Raw genomic sequence first — 16006 nt, 5'->3', positions numbered from 1 at the left:
GGGAGAAGGGAGGGAAAAAGGGAGAGCATGCCAAGCACAATGCCTTCAAATGACTCACCATGCAATATAATCTATTGTTTTTATTAATCCACAACTGGGTTCCCATAGCACTTTTATTTTGCATATTTATATGTACTGTATATAATCATATACTTCTCTTGTGCTCCCTTACTAGACTGCAATCCTTGAGGTCAGAGTCCATGTTTCTTGGTCTCTCTTTTCCTTACCTAGGCCCACAGGAAGCACCTGCTACATGTTTCTTAAAACTTGCTTAAAACGTTTTTAATCCAATCATGAGTCTTTAGCTTAGATATTTAACTTCTAGGACAGAACTTCAGTCTTCTCAGCCATCAATCAAACTTGAATGTACTGGACTATACCAGTAATTTTCAAAGATTGCTGTTTAGTGTTTTACAGTGACATGCTTTTCTCAAACAAATTTCTACATATATACTGTAACACAAAACACATTACCTGCAGAGCTGATGCAGTTGGAGGGAGTGTGAAAAGCAGATCCTAGCCCCTCATTATCCCTTTAAAAATCTTCCCAGGCACCTCCAAGAATTCCTGGAGTATCTGAGCACCTAGCTGCACATGCCCTCTTGTATTTCAGAATTCTCCTTAAAGGAGGGACCAGTTCCCTTGACTCCCTAACTCTCAGCTGAAACCAATTCCAAGCATTTACTGGTAAAGGATGAAGAAAGACATACCTAAAGGGAAAAAAAAGCTCCCCAAATCCCTAGAAAAAAAGTCTGCAGGGAAGAAAGAGGAGTAATGTTCACTTGAAAGTCCTAATTGGACATGTTTTGGAGACAGTGGTTTCCTGAATTCAACCTTCTTGAAATGTCCCTCAAATATACACATAGGAGACTAGTAATGGTCCCTGTTATATAATGTACTGATCCAAAGTCTTGCATGGGCCAACTAGAGTATCAAGTACCAGCAGGAATTGATAAATGTTATAGTAATGAGGATACAAGAGATATTTGAAATTTTCAAAAAGCCAAATAGTAATGTTCAGGCTGAGACTCCACCCTCCTTCAAAAGTGGCAGAAATGGATTCAATGACTAGCTCATCAGAACTCTAACTGGCAAAGGTATATGTCTTTGTTGAATTAAAAAAAATGCTTAATAAAAATATGTTGTTTTATACATGAAATTTTTCTTAAGCATAGCAACTTTTGAGAACTCATAATAGAAATGCTTATTAAATGCTGTGTTCCAGGTGATATATACTCATACCTCATCAAGCATGTGAACCAAGTGTCACTATCTTGACAAACAAAAAAACTAAGGACAGGAAGGCTAAATTGATTCCTTATGTCCAAAGCAGGTGATTAATGCCATAATATTTAAAACTGTGCCTTTTTATTCCTGTGCTTCACACCTGCCTCTCCACAGGACCACTTCTCCACTGAGGACAATGTTGCTGTCTGATCCCCCAGCCCTCGAGAGGGTCCACTAACCAACTCTGAAAGAAGTAATGGGCAATGCATGGAAGTCACCTGGGGAGTGGTTAAACTGCAGACAGGGCCTGGGCCTAGAGATTGTGACTCAGGGGGGCCTAGAGGGAGACTTGGGAATCTGCATTTTATTGGCAGGAAAGATGATTCTAGTGCAAGTAACTGTAGTCCCTACTTTAAAAACATTGCCTTTGGTATATAATCAATGTTATCATTAAAGCGGGTATTTAGGGAGCTTTAGGCCTGACTTTTTATTTTGCTGTCTGAAAAGTTTCCAAACCAGTGTTGGTTCTTAGAGTTAATAGGGATGGAATGTGGCTGGTATAGAGGGCAATCCTAAATTTGTTCCGGTCCCCTATCACCCCAGCCAGGAAGATGTCACTAATCCTCAGGGCTAGCTGTCCCAAGACAGGGCTTGAATAGGAAGAGAAAGAAAGGGCATCCTGTCTTCCCTTTTTGAAACATAAAAGGTAAAGACTGCAAGGAGAATGCTGATGGTGACAGATGTAAGGAGTTTATTATATATCGCAGAGATCCAGATTAGGAAAAGCTTTCTAAATCCAATTTTTCTGCTTAAAGCAGAAAGCAAATAAGGCCATCCTGGTGTGCCACTGGTTTCACAGAACTCATTGACAGGACGTCTGCAAGCTGTTTGGAAACCCAGCCATGGTGCCAAGTGGACGGAGTTTTGAGGAAGTAATCATGGACTTCATCTTTCCCACTTAAAAGGAATCTGATTAGGGTGAAGTGGGTAGGAAGTTGTTTTGCTGGGGCAAGTTTCAAGGTACAATGACCCTAGACTGGGGCATCTGAATAGGATGGAAGGGTCCCAGCAGGTTACATAGTAGTGGTCCTGTCTTTAATGTGCTAAAAATCAACACCAGCACAGAATTTGTGAATCTCCCAATTCTACTTTCTCCTATTCTATTTTCTCCCCAAATTTAACATTAAATTGAGTGTCAGATGTTAACATGGGATCAAGACTAATGGAGTGCTCAAGAAAATGCCATGTTCAAGCTCCCACTTCCCAGATGATCAAATTAATCATGTTATCTGTCTGGCTAATCGTTTTGCTTTTTCTCCAAATTTGAAAATAAAGTCAGGAAAATTTTGGTAAGATGGCTAAGTAGTGAAATTACAAGGAACCCCTTCTCCAGATATTCCTCACAGTGTCTGCTAAGCCTTGTGAAATACACCTAGCGCAATGTGAAGCAGGATACAACAGCAGGCAGGTGCTAATGGGAATTATGAAGTGAATCAGCTCAATCAGAGGTAGGTCTATGAGTCCCATGTATCTATTTCCTCCAAGTCCAATATGTAACTGAGTTACTATCCCCAAGAACCTGTACTTTTCATACAGGAAGCTCAAATATTTGGATGTACATTTTCTCAAGCAAAAGACCTCTCTATCTCACCAGAAGCTTCCTTCTGTTTCTGTGGATCAGGGATCTTCAAAGGCCATGAACTTGCAGCTGACATCCCCTTTCTCATCTCAGTTCAGAATTACTCTTGCAAGGAGTATTTTTTCTTCAACCCAAATGCCTGGAGTTGCCTAGAGCTCTGTCATCCAATATAGTAGCCATTAGCTACATGTGGCTATTTGAATTTAAATTTATATGAATTAAAATTTAATTTAATTTAAAATTAATGTCCTCAGTCATATTAGTCACATTTCAAGTGCTTAAGAAGGCCACACACAGATAAAAGGAAGAACTTGGTGTGGTGTGGCCATTTATTTCACCTTTAGTCTCTGTGCATTTCACAGAGCTTCCAATAGCACCATGTTGAGATAGAACATTGGGAGATTCACAAATTCTGTGGTCTGTTGGGGTCACTAGGAGGAGGGCCCCTGAGAACAATTTGTCATTTTCTTTGGAAAACAAGTGTTAGTTATCGATTATGATAACCCTGAATTTTGAATCTGGGGTTGTTACACCTTCCTTTATAGTAAAACACCAACTTCTTAAGAAATAATATTTTCATTCATCCTTTTAACAGATATGAAGAAGTTTTAAGAGGTATAATACTCTTGAACTCATGTAGCCTTCCAGATATTTCTATAAATAAACTAATGACATGAAAAATGAAAAGTCACATGTGGCTAATGGCTACTCTATTGGACAAAGCAGATATAGTAGCATCATGGTACAGTATCATCTCAGAAATTTCTATGGGGTTGTACTTGCATAGAGGACTGGAGGAGCTTGGAGTAAAACATATAATTATTTTTAAATGACAAATGCAGTTTTATTGCTTACAGATCCCAACCGAAGGCAATTGCTCTCTGGGACACACACTGCAGTAGCAAGCTGAGAATGAGAAAGAGGGGAAAGCCTATGGGCTGAAGACTTTATTGGGGTCCAGGATACTATCCAAGCATATTGCCCTTAGGAAGCTCTTGTTAAAGCAAACAGGCCAGAGTTCTACAGAGTCACACTGTGATTGAGAGGTGGTCACTCTCTGTTACCTGTGTAGTCCACACTGGATATGGGGTCAGTTGAGCAAGTCACATAGGTTGTAGTCAGCTCTCTCATGGGGAAATGGTCACCATGAGGTGACTGTATGAGGTAAATACGAACATATAATTCTTTCCATGAGGTAGAATGAACAGTGCTTAGGTAGAACTAGAAGGAACTGTTGGAAATCTTCACTTCCTGTCTGACATTTCTCCTGACTTGAGAATGAACACATACAAAATGAATTAAATCAAGAGAAGCTGGTGAAAATATCCAGCGAGATTAGTAAGAGCTAATTCCTGCAGCATCAGAGTAAAATTGTGTCTGAAATGGATTTTATCTCAAACCGCATCCATATTAGAAGAAACAACTGCTTCTCAATAAGATACCAATGGACATGACTTTTATTGAAGCAAAACAGACCACTCCAAAATAAAACTTCAGTGGCCAAATAGTAACAGCCTTTTGCTTAATGAAGCAGAAACCAAACCTGAGAAACACCCCTAAAATCTGGAGGAAAGAAATGAAGAGATGAAACATATTAGTCTGTGGAGAAGCCCAGGGGAGAAAACAGAGCAACATTTCACATACGTGAACACACAGAGTTTATGTACTGTAATTTTTGGTGAAATCTATACCACCTCCTAATTCTGAATGAGCTATAAAAATGACACTTTCACTTATAAAAACTTTCAGTAATAAAATGAGATGATAACAAAATAATTGGAATAATTGAAGAGGCCAACAATTTAAAGGAGGTGAACCAAGCTGAAAATTTCTATACAAATAGTACTCATTGAAATACAATGAATTCAGGAAATAACATGTCACACTTATAGAATATATGTCTATGTATTCAGTAAAATAAGAACAAATGTAGCAAGTGGAAAATACAAACAGTTATGGGATGATACAAAAAGGTTTCTGGGAAATGTTTTAAATCATACTTTTTAATATGAATTGAATAAATAGCAAAAAACATACTAAAATAGAGAAAAGGAATAATTTAAAAGACTCTCTCATGAAGTTCTTTCATAAATAAAAGCAAAATGTGAATTTCAAGAGAACATACAAGTAGCAAGCAAAGTATCTTAGTAGATTTAATTATTTTATACAAAAAGTTGACAGAAAAAAAAGAAAAGTAGTAATAATCAGAATTTTTTTAAAAAAAGTTTTAACATATGCATTTAGAAACCTTAGATCCCCACAAAAATAACAATAAAGAAAGGATGAAATATAAAGTTGAGGAAATTTCACAAATAATACAGATATAAGATCAAGAAATAGAAAATAAAACATTTGAAAATTAGAAAACCAGTCCAGGAGGTAAAATATTTGATTAAAGTTGGTTTTATAAAGAGACTTTTGAGGGGGTAAAAAGATTGAAATAGTGAACACAAATATATCCAAAATTTCTTAGAATTGAAGGACATTTATTTCTAGACTATTATGCCAACTGGGACTATCAATAAGAATAAACCAATACCAAGATCCATCAGAGTAAAATTTCAAAACACTGTAGAAAAGGGAAAATTCTGTGTATTTATGAAGAGAAAATGATAGAGATTGAAATGAAAATAGAATTCTCAACAGAGACACCATAAGGTAGAAGGCAATGAAGTAATGCCTTTCCAACCTGTAATTCCATACCCAGCCAAACTTCCAACTGAACACTAAAGTATAATAAAGACATTTTCAGACAACAAAGGTCTTCAAAAATCGTACTTCTATGTATTCTATCTCAGGCAGCTACTAGATGATGTACTCACTCAGAATAAAGGAAAAAAAATGAGAGAAAATGAGATTAAGGAAACAGGAATTCAATACAAAAGAGAGACTTTTAAATCCCCAGGGTCGAAGTGCTTGATAGGAGACTCCAAGACAACAGCTTTGTAGTAGTCGTGTTGAACAGCCAGTCCAGGTTGGAACTGACCAAATACTCCAAAATGGAAGGTGCAATGGATAAAGCACCCAATTTGTTGAACATTATTGTAGTAGCTCATAGCACTGCCTATCAGATATTTTGTTCTCCTTCTGGGCTCATAGCAATATTTAACTTTGCTGCCTCTTGAAACTAGATACTGTAATATGACTTTTGCTTATAGTGTGAGTGGAATCCCTTAAGAGAGAGCATCTAATCATCATTTCCCCTTCCCCATACCTCAGAAGCAGGGTAGAGGTCCATCATCTCAGGTTCTGTGATAAGGAGAAATGTAGCAGTGCCCTCATACAGTGAGGAAGAACAAGCCTTTGTTATTAGATCTTCTAGTAGGTTGGTGTTTGTTATTATAGCTTAACTTACTCCACACTGAGTAATACAAAAAGTAAAGGAATTACTAAAAAAAAATACTAGTATAATTTGGAGTTAGGTTGGGATTATACCCATAGAAAATTATGCAAATGAATGAATAAGGTAATTAATTATTGGCTCTAAGGAAAACAAAATGTAACTCAAGAATGAAAAAGTAATCATTGTATGGTGGATGACTGGCTATGAAGAGTTTTCTAATTATAACCAGGTTTCTAATCAGAACATACAAATTGGTTTATTAAAATATTACTGAATGGTGAAAATATGCTGCCCTGAGCCCCTGTCATCCTCAACTCTTCCCCAGGAACCCTTGGACCTACTCACAACTGAGAAACTAAAGGATTCATGACTGGCCTAAGAAGAGTCTTAGAGGATCCTGTCTGGTTGATGCTTATGAATATTTTGTTCAGTATTTTGAATAATATCTCTCATCATGAGGCAAATCTAATCAAATGTTAGTATATTAAACTGGGAGGGCAGGACTAGGAAGCATGTATGAGTGGAAGAGTAAAGATGAGCGATGGAACAACTTCCACAATGGGAAGGACACCCATGAGGCAAACTCGAAAAACTCAGCAAGTAATAAAATAAGCAAGCTATGGAGAAACATGGGGTCAAAGAACTAAAAGGCAAAAAAAAAAAATAGCTGCCTCTGGGAAGTAGAAAATGTAGTGAGGGGCACTGGCTGGTGGAAGGAGGCTTTTTTTTAATACAAAGGAGTATTATTAGACTCTTTAAATTATGGCAAAGCATGGGGAAAACCAAAACCTAAATTATAAAAAGGAGCCAGAAGGTTTAAAAAAGAAGAGAAGAAAATTTTTCTTAGAAAGACTTGACTCTATTTCAAGAGCCAATTGAATTAAAACAGGATTCTTGTTGAAAAACTTGACTTAGGTGTAACCAGAGGAAATATAAACTCCAAGGGCAAATCTAGTTATCCAGACAGGAGAAAATGATCATCAACGAAGGAAAGCTAAGACTGATATCAGATTACTAATTTTGTTAAATAATTCCACTGTCCATATTCTTATATTTGTATTGTGTGGCTTTCACGTTTGCACAGTAAAATTATGAAATAAATCCAGTAGAAGGTTTTAGAATTAAAATTGAAAAGCCATGAAATTATATACAAGCTATTTTTAAAATTATAAACAAGATTTATGGCATAGGAAATTAGGGGGGGAAATCATTAAACTTTTTAAAATGAAGGATCTACGGTGACAGATATACAAATTATAAGAATGAACATGTACTTTTATTTTGTTATATTTTAAAGCATCAATGAAATTGTTAACATTCTGGAAAAAATTACCAAAACTGGTGCAAGATAAAATGTGAATAACAATAAAAGGTAAAAATTTTTAAATAGTTATACCTCTGAAAATCCCTCACATAAGTTACTTTTTGTTGTTTTAATATTTCTTTTTTTATTTGTTCTTTTAGCTATACATGACAGTAGAGTATGTTTTGATATATTATACATACATGGAGTATAACTTATTCTAATTAGGATCCCATTCTTGAAGTTGCTCATGATGTGGAGTTTCACTGGTCATGTATTCATATATGAACATAGGAAAGTTATGTCTGATTCATTTTACAGTCTTTCCTATTTCTATATCCACTCTCTTCCCTTCATTCCCCTCTGTCTAATCCAATGAACTTCTATTCTTCCCTCCCCTCCCTCTTATTGTGGGTTTGTATCCATATATCAGAGAGAACATTCAGCCTTTGGCTTCTTGGGATTGGTTTATTTCATTTAGAATGATAGTCTCCATTTCCATTCATTGACTAACAAATGCCATAATTTCATTCTTCTTTATGACTGAGTAATATACCATTGTGGTCAGATCCTTTAGTTATAGCAAAAAATCTGAGTAAACCATCAAATGAATTTAATGACTACTTTTTCTATTTTGATGAAGAATATCATTGGAATTTTAATAGGAATTGCACTAAATCTCTATGCCACTTTTTGGTAATATGGCCACTTTGACAATATTAATTTTGCCTATCTAAGAACATGGGAGATCTTTTTATCTTCTAAGGTCTTCTTCAGTGTTTTTCCTTAATGTTCTATAGTTGTTAATGTAGAAGTCTTTCACCTCTTTTGTTAGATTGATTCCCAAAGTTTTTTCTTTTCTTTTGTTTCTTTTTCTTTCTTTTTTTTAAGGCTATTTTGGATGGGATAGTTTTCCTAGTTTCTCTTTCAGCTGATTCATCATTGGTACATAGGAACACAATTGATTTATGGGTATTAATTTTATATACTGCTACTTTGATGAATTCATTTCCTAATATAGGTTATTCTTAGTGATGAGTTTCCTAAATTTTTCTCTATAATTTTTTAAAATATTTTTTTTGTTGTTGTTGATGGACACAACATTTTTATTTACTTATTTTTCTGTGGTGTTAAGGATCAAACCCAGTACCCATGCGAGAGGCTACCAGCCTCAAGTTTCCTAAACTTTTAATAACAGAAAAAAATCACTACAAAGGTGTATACTTTGAACATAATATGAGAGCTACACAATTCCAAGCAAATATAAAAGATACAAAACTGCAATATACAAGATAAAAACTTATAGACCAGTATTATTTATGAATCTAGATATAAAAATTCCAACTAGCATGGTAAATAAAATTCAACAGTTAATTTAAGGACCTATGATATTTAAGAAGGAATTATAGCTGGAAAGAAAGGACAGATCAATACTAGCAATTAAAATAATTTTACCAATGTGTTAAGTAGAAAAAAAACATACAATCTTATCATGAAAAGGTAAAACTATAGTAGATAAAATTCAGTATGCAGCATTTATAAAACATCTTCAAATAGTGGAAATAGAAGCATGTCTCACCCAACACATATTTTTAAATTGACAAATATTATTCACATTTGAATTTTATACCACTAAAGACCAGTAATAAGAAAGAGATAGAAAGAGTTATATATATTGGAACGGAAATGGGGAAATTATTACTATTTTTGGAAATTCATTGAAAGAAATTTGAGTTAATTTTTAAAAATCAATAAAATTTCTAGATGAAGATATAGAACATCTCACCGGGGGCAGAAAAAAACATTCCCAATAGAACAAAAATTACAAACTACTAAGATAGAATCTTAATGGGAAATGTGTGACCTAGATTGGCAGAGGTTGGGATAGGATCCTAAAGTATTTTATTGAGAGATATAAAATAAAACTTGATTAATGAAAACAGCATGTTCCTCTATGAAAAGTCTAAGTATTTTAAGGATATAAATTCTTTCCAGCTAATGAATAGCCCTAAACAATTTCCATAGAGGTTTTATTTGTTTGTTTAAATTGGGTAAAATTATCATAAAGTTGATTTGGAAAAAAATCAAGGAAAATTCTTTAGGTATATTTAAAGAGTAATATGATAGTAAAAGAAACAAGTTCTTCCAGCAACCATAATACACAGTAAAAGGTCAATAATTGAAACAATCTGGTATGGATACAAAAAATAAAAGGCTTGATAAAATCAAAGAATAGAGAGTAATTAGAAAAACATACTATATTATCAATCAAAGGGCAAAAGATGATTTCTTGACAATATGCTTGCTTACACTCTGGTTGCATTTATGACTCCAGAGAAGCAAGGCGTTTGTGTCTCAGTCTCTTTTCTACTGTTCTAGCACAAGATCATGGACTGGGTGAATTCTAAACAATATGAGCTATGTTGCTCATGGTTCTGGGGTCTGAGAGACCAAGGGCATGGCACTTGCATCTTTCAAGGGGCTTCATGCTGCATCACAACATGGAAGGAGGTACTCAGACATGCATGAGGCAAAAGAGGAAAAGTAGTCTAGACACATGCTTTTGTGAGACCCCACTTCAGCAATGATGGCTGTTATGGGTTAGATATTAGATATCCCCCAAAACTTCATGTATGGAATAAGCAAGAAAGTTTAAAGGTGAAATGATTGGGTTATGAGAGCCTTCACCCAATCAGTGAATTAATCCCCTGATAGGGATTAACTGAGCCATAACTGAAGGCAGGTAGGGTGTGGCTGGAGGAGGTAGTCATCAGGGGCGTGCCTTTGGGGTATATATTTTGTATCTGGCCAATGGAGCCTCTCTCTCTGCTTCCTGATCATCATGTGAGCTGCTCACCTGTGCCATACTCTTGCACCATGATGTTCTGCCTCACCTTGATCCCTGAGGAATGTCTATTCTTGCTGTCTATGGACTAAGACCTCTGAAACTATGAGCCCAGATAGCCTTTCCTCCTCTAAAAGTATTCTTATCAGGTCTTCTGGTCACAGCAGGAAAAAAGCTGACTAAAACAGTGGAATTAATCCATTCAGAGGGCAGAATTCTCAAGAGCTAATCTCCTCTTCAGGGTGCCACATCTTAATACAGTTACAGTGGAAAGTAAATTTCAGCATGAGTTTTGGAGAGAGTGACTTAAATGGAAATTCTCACACCATTGGTGAGTCCTGTGTCACATCCTTCCTCAGTAAGGGTCACCTAGCACTTTTGCCAGAATAACTAATATCACAGATAACTAAACCAAACAGAACACTCTGACCTGGTCTCCTAAATCCCTTTTATCTTGTTGATCCCTAATCCCTTCACATCCCTTTTTACTAAATTTTAACAATAAATAATATTGTGATACCAATAAACTTGGTATACTCTCTTATCACACCACAGGGCAAGGTAAATTCTCAATGCATTAGCTGAGTACAACTTTTTAAAAAAATTAAAAGAATAAAATTGAATGTTTAGGAGAATCCTTGATTCAATGTACTAAACTATAAAGGGATAGATGTATTAAAAAACAAAATATCAACAAATATACCTGTCTAAAAATCTAAAACATTACATATCTCAAAGAGTGTAAAATAAAGGCAAATAACAGATGAACAACACATGAAGCAAAGGATGAATAACTTCAGAGTAAGAGCCCATAAAAGAGGTTCTTTTAATATTTCAATAAATATGTATATTGAAGGGCACAGATTATTCATGTAAGGGAGTATATTATTAATATATATATTCAACTTAGTGTTAACTAAAGAAATATAAAACCAGTTGCTTTTTAAAATATTTATTTTTTAGTTGTAGTTGGACACAATATCTTTATTTTTTTATTTATTTATTTTTATGTGGTACTGAGGATCGAACCCAGGGCCTCACACATGCAAGACAAGCACTCTTACCACTGAGCCACAACCCCAGCCACCAAAATCCAGTTACTCTTATTCACCCATAAAAGTAACATTTTAAAAATGACAATATCCTTTGTTGGCAAATATTTAGGAAAATTGATATTCTCTATATTGCTGGTATACAAAAAATTGTGACAATGTATTTGTAAAGCAATTTGGCACTCTTTTTTTAATTTTTTTTTTTTTAGTTATAGATGAACACAATATCTGTATTTTATTTATTTATTTTTATGTGGTGCTAAGGATTGAACCCAGTGCCTCACACATACCAGGCAATGCTCTACCACTGAGCTACAGCCCCAACCCCAATTTGGCACTCTTGATCAAAAGCTATTCAAACATTTTTGACCCAGTAATTCCACTTCTGGAAACTAACCTAAGAAAATAATCTGAAGCCTGGAAAAATACTGATGGTTGAAGATATCCTATTCAGCATTATAATTGAAAGACATGAAGCAATGTACCAAGTAAATGATCACCTAATAAATTATGATTGATTCTGGATTTAAATAATAAGCACCATTCAAAGTGATGGTCACAAGAATTGTGTAGCAACATGGAAAATATACATATTTTCGCTGATTACAATCTAAGTCTATAATTTAGACATGGCAAAGTTGTGTCAGGATATAAGGATGAATATTAATACATTAATTCTACTATTAATAAGATATATTGAGAGCCATGCCACTCACTTTATACACATTGTCTCTAATCCTCACACCAAATCTAAGAACGCAGACAGCAACGTGATCAACTAAGAAGAGCTGTGGGCATCTTTCCTGAGCATGATTGTGTCCCCACATCACTCTTCATCCAAGTATTCATAGAACGCTAGCAATCAGTGCTTTCTAGGAATCACCCTCAGCTGAATAACTCAAGGTTGCACCCCATTCCCAGAGCTAACTATACTCAGTATCTAGACATTGCAAAGGCATAAATTCCCAGCTCTCTTATTCCAGCCGGGGAGAATGCTACAAAGATCAACCCAACTCAGCCTTGTGTGGCTAACTGAGGTCTTCCCTGAAGCTGCCTTGCAGCCCCAATTCTCCCCAGACCCAGTCCTGCCAGTTGCCCTTCCACACAGGTGCTGATCCCTACACATTCATCTCTGTCCTACAATCTGCTTTCCAGGAATCTCAACCTAGAATGGTTAACACCAGGAATGGGCCCAGACAGTAGACACCAAATTGGTACTTGGGAGTCAGATTAAGACACCCATTAGTGGCACCATCAGACAAGCTTCCAGTGCTATCATTAACACATTCACAATTGACACAGTGGGACAGAAGTTGTGCAATATGTCATCTCTTCAGGAAATAGAAGGGAAATAGAAGTTTTAAGGACACTGGAATCTAACTACCATTGCTGGGAACAATTGAGGGTTTTAGAGAAAGACAATGAAATTCTGAGCAGGATGAATCATCAATGAAATGGTTTGGTTGTAAAAACTAAAGCACTTTCCTCAAGGATTGGAAGACAAAACTAAGGATCGGGAGTAAGGCCAGGACTCACAGGACCAACAAGGTTGGTCTTCTAGAGAAGGATGTTTTCAACATGAGCAGGCCTACTTCCCAAGGTTAGGGCCCCAGCAGGGAGAAAATGGAACCTTGAAACAGGATGGAGTCATCAGGGTTGTGCACTAACTGCTCTTCTCCATAGCTCCCCTGACCCTCTGTCCTACAGACTACCTGTTCTTCCCTATTGAGAGCCAATGCGTCCCATTACTTGCAGGTGATGAGCAGGCCTGACCTCTAGAAAGAGATGTTCACCCAACCCCCTGCATCTGCTTCTGATTTTCCTGATGTCTGACAAACAGGGTTAAGTCAAAATACAACCTAGGATTCCAGGCTGAAAATCATAGTAAGAAACAGTTATGACAGTTCTTACACATAAAAGGGACAACAAATCAAGAACATGGCTTTCTTTGATTCTCTTTGCTTCCCTAAGTCTAAGGATTCCTATTGTCCATTCACTTTCACTGTCCTCTGTTGCCCATCTCATGATGGCCTCTAGTCCCCTGCTGGCCCTATTCAACTTACTGCACATTTAGTTAAAAGGCATTCTCCCTGACACCCTGGAAAAATCAAGTATTTTGGTCAGAATTTTGTGTCCACAACCAGAAGGTGCAGAACAAAACTAAATAAAGACAAACCATGGCACTGAAACTTAGGACTTTGGCCCATGACCTGTTAGCACAATGCTCTATAAATCTGGTCAGAAATGATAAGTCTTACTGGCTAGTCACAATTATGGGATCTAATAGGCCATACCAAGTAATGCTGGTTGTTTGAAAATGTATTTCCTTACAAATCAAACTAAGGTTGCATTGACACCACCTAACATCATATTGAAAATAATTTATCATCCATATATTAATAGTAATGGCAACATTTGTCTTAATATTTTAACAATGTAGTCTGCATTCACTATTTCAAAGATTTTTTTACCCATTTTTTTCACTGTTATATGATCCAAAACCCAGATTATTCACTGCTATCAGAGACTGCTTACAAATATAAAACAAAGAAAAATCAACAAAATATCTTAGGGTAAATTCAGAAATATGGCATAGGATGATGCTACTTCAATATCATCTGCATCATAGGAGGGATGTACTTGAACTGGTTGTTTTTATTTTCAAATCTGGTAGCTCTCTGAATTAATTCTTCTTTACAAATGTTTATTTTTCTCTACTCCCAAGCATGCATAATGAAAGTAACTGGTTTCCAGGCTTTAGATAGCAATTGTATGTAGAAAATGTGAAGTAATTTTAAGAGAATAGTGTTTCCGTGGGGAGCTAGCTCATTCTCAGTCTAACTTGGTCTTGATGCTGAAGCCACTCCCTACTGCTCCAGCCTGCGGAAGCAGAGGGAGAGCTGCTTTGGGGTCACATCAGAGAAGCATCATTGCTCTAGCAGCATTCATCTTCCTCAAGTCCTCCAGTGCTGGATGCTTGAGGTACTAGATGAACTTTTTGTTCATAACTGAAGTGGCTAAAGAATTCTTCTGAATCTATAATACCAGCAAAACAAAATGTGAGATATTCTATGCATGTCAATAGAAGACTCTAGAGAAAAGGAAATTGGAGCAGGCATTTTATCCAAAATTGTCTTCAATATTTTGCAATTTTAATTTAAGCTAATTTTAATTTAAACTAATTTTAATTAAAATGTTATTTAAACAAACAGACTTGCTCCTGTTAGTCTGCCTTCCAACCTAATATATAGTGTATACATGAATAAATGTTGGAAGTTATCAATGGAAAACTGATCATCTAAGAGCTCTTCTAGTAACTGATTTATATTTCTTTAACCAAGAAATAAGCTAATGCAAAAAAGATATATTGTAACCATATACATTAATATATCTAAAACATAGCCTGACAATAATGACAATATTATGAGAATAATAAATAAAACATCATAGTTGAAGATTTAACATACTTCCCTCATAAAATGATAGAAGATGTAGGAAATAAATAAAATATAGAAAACTTTAATGACATAATTAATAAACGTTTATACCAAATAGAGAAAACAATTTCACTTTGAGAACATGTGGAAGACTCATAAATATTATGTATGTACTGGACTTCAAGGAAAGCTTTTATGAATGCCAAAAAAATAATATTTTAAAGTCTATTTCTGAGACCATAATATGGATATCAGTTACAAATTAACATATCTGTGAAACTCCCATGTGTTTGACAACAAAGTAACATCTTCTCTTTGGGTTAAAGAAATGACCATAATGGAAAATATGAAAAACTGTCATTCCTGTTATCATGTAGATGATGAAATTCCTATGAAAGTACAATGTCATGGAATTTCACACAGTAAAAATAACAGGACTCCAGGGAAAGTTAATAGTAAACATGGCCCAAGTATTTCACAGTCTAATCACTTGCACCTGTGAATTTGATGACCCACCTTTTCTGATTATGCTTTGTTATGTGGCACAATTGAACTTAAAAAGAAAGGAGATTTCCAGGTGAACCTAATTTAATCACAACTCTCCAAAGAGGAGAGTATTTTCTCTGAATGGTGGCAGAAGAGGAAGGTAGAAGATGAAATCAGAGAGGGTAGAAGCATGAGAAGAATTACATGTGTCACCACTGACTTGAAGATGGAGAGAGCCATGTGAGAAGGAATGTGGGCAGCCCTAGGAGAAAGCACACACCAGCTGCAGAGAAACGGGGACCCCAGTTCTATAACTACAAAAACTGAATTTTGCCACCAATCAGCATCTGGGAAAGAACCCTTAGCTCCATATGAGGACTGCAGTGCTGGCAAATTATGGAGAGTGGATGAGCCCCACCTCGCCAAGACCCCTGTCATCAGCTGATCCTGCATTGTGGACCAAAGCCAAGCTTGGGAAACATTCCTTGCCAAAAAGGACAGAGTGTTAACTTTCTTGACACTCAGCTTGGACACTAACAGCTATCAGATGTTCCAATACAATGAGCTTCCTGGGTGCAGCAGGATAGATGCAAAACTGTTTCTAGCTCTGTAACATTTTAGTGCGCAAAGAAACCTCTTGATAACTCACAAGCCTTGAATAATTTATAATGCCT

Source organism: Spermophilus citellus (assembly GCF_964194105.1).
Source record: "Spermophilus citellus genome assembly, chromosome: 14".
Classification (NCBI taxonomy): Eukaryota; Metazoa; Chordata; class Mammalia; order Rodentia; family Sciuridae; genus Spermophilus; species Spermophilus citellus.
Note: the sequence above shows the minus strand (reverse complement) of the source record.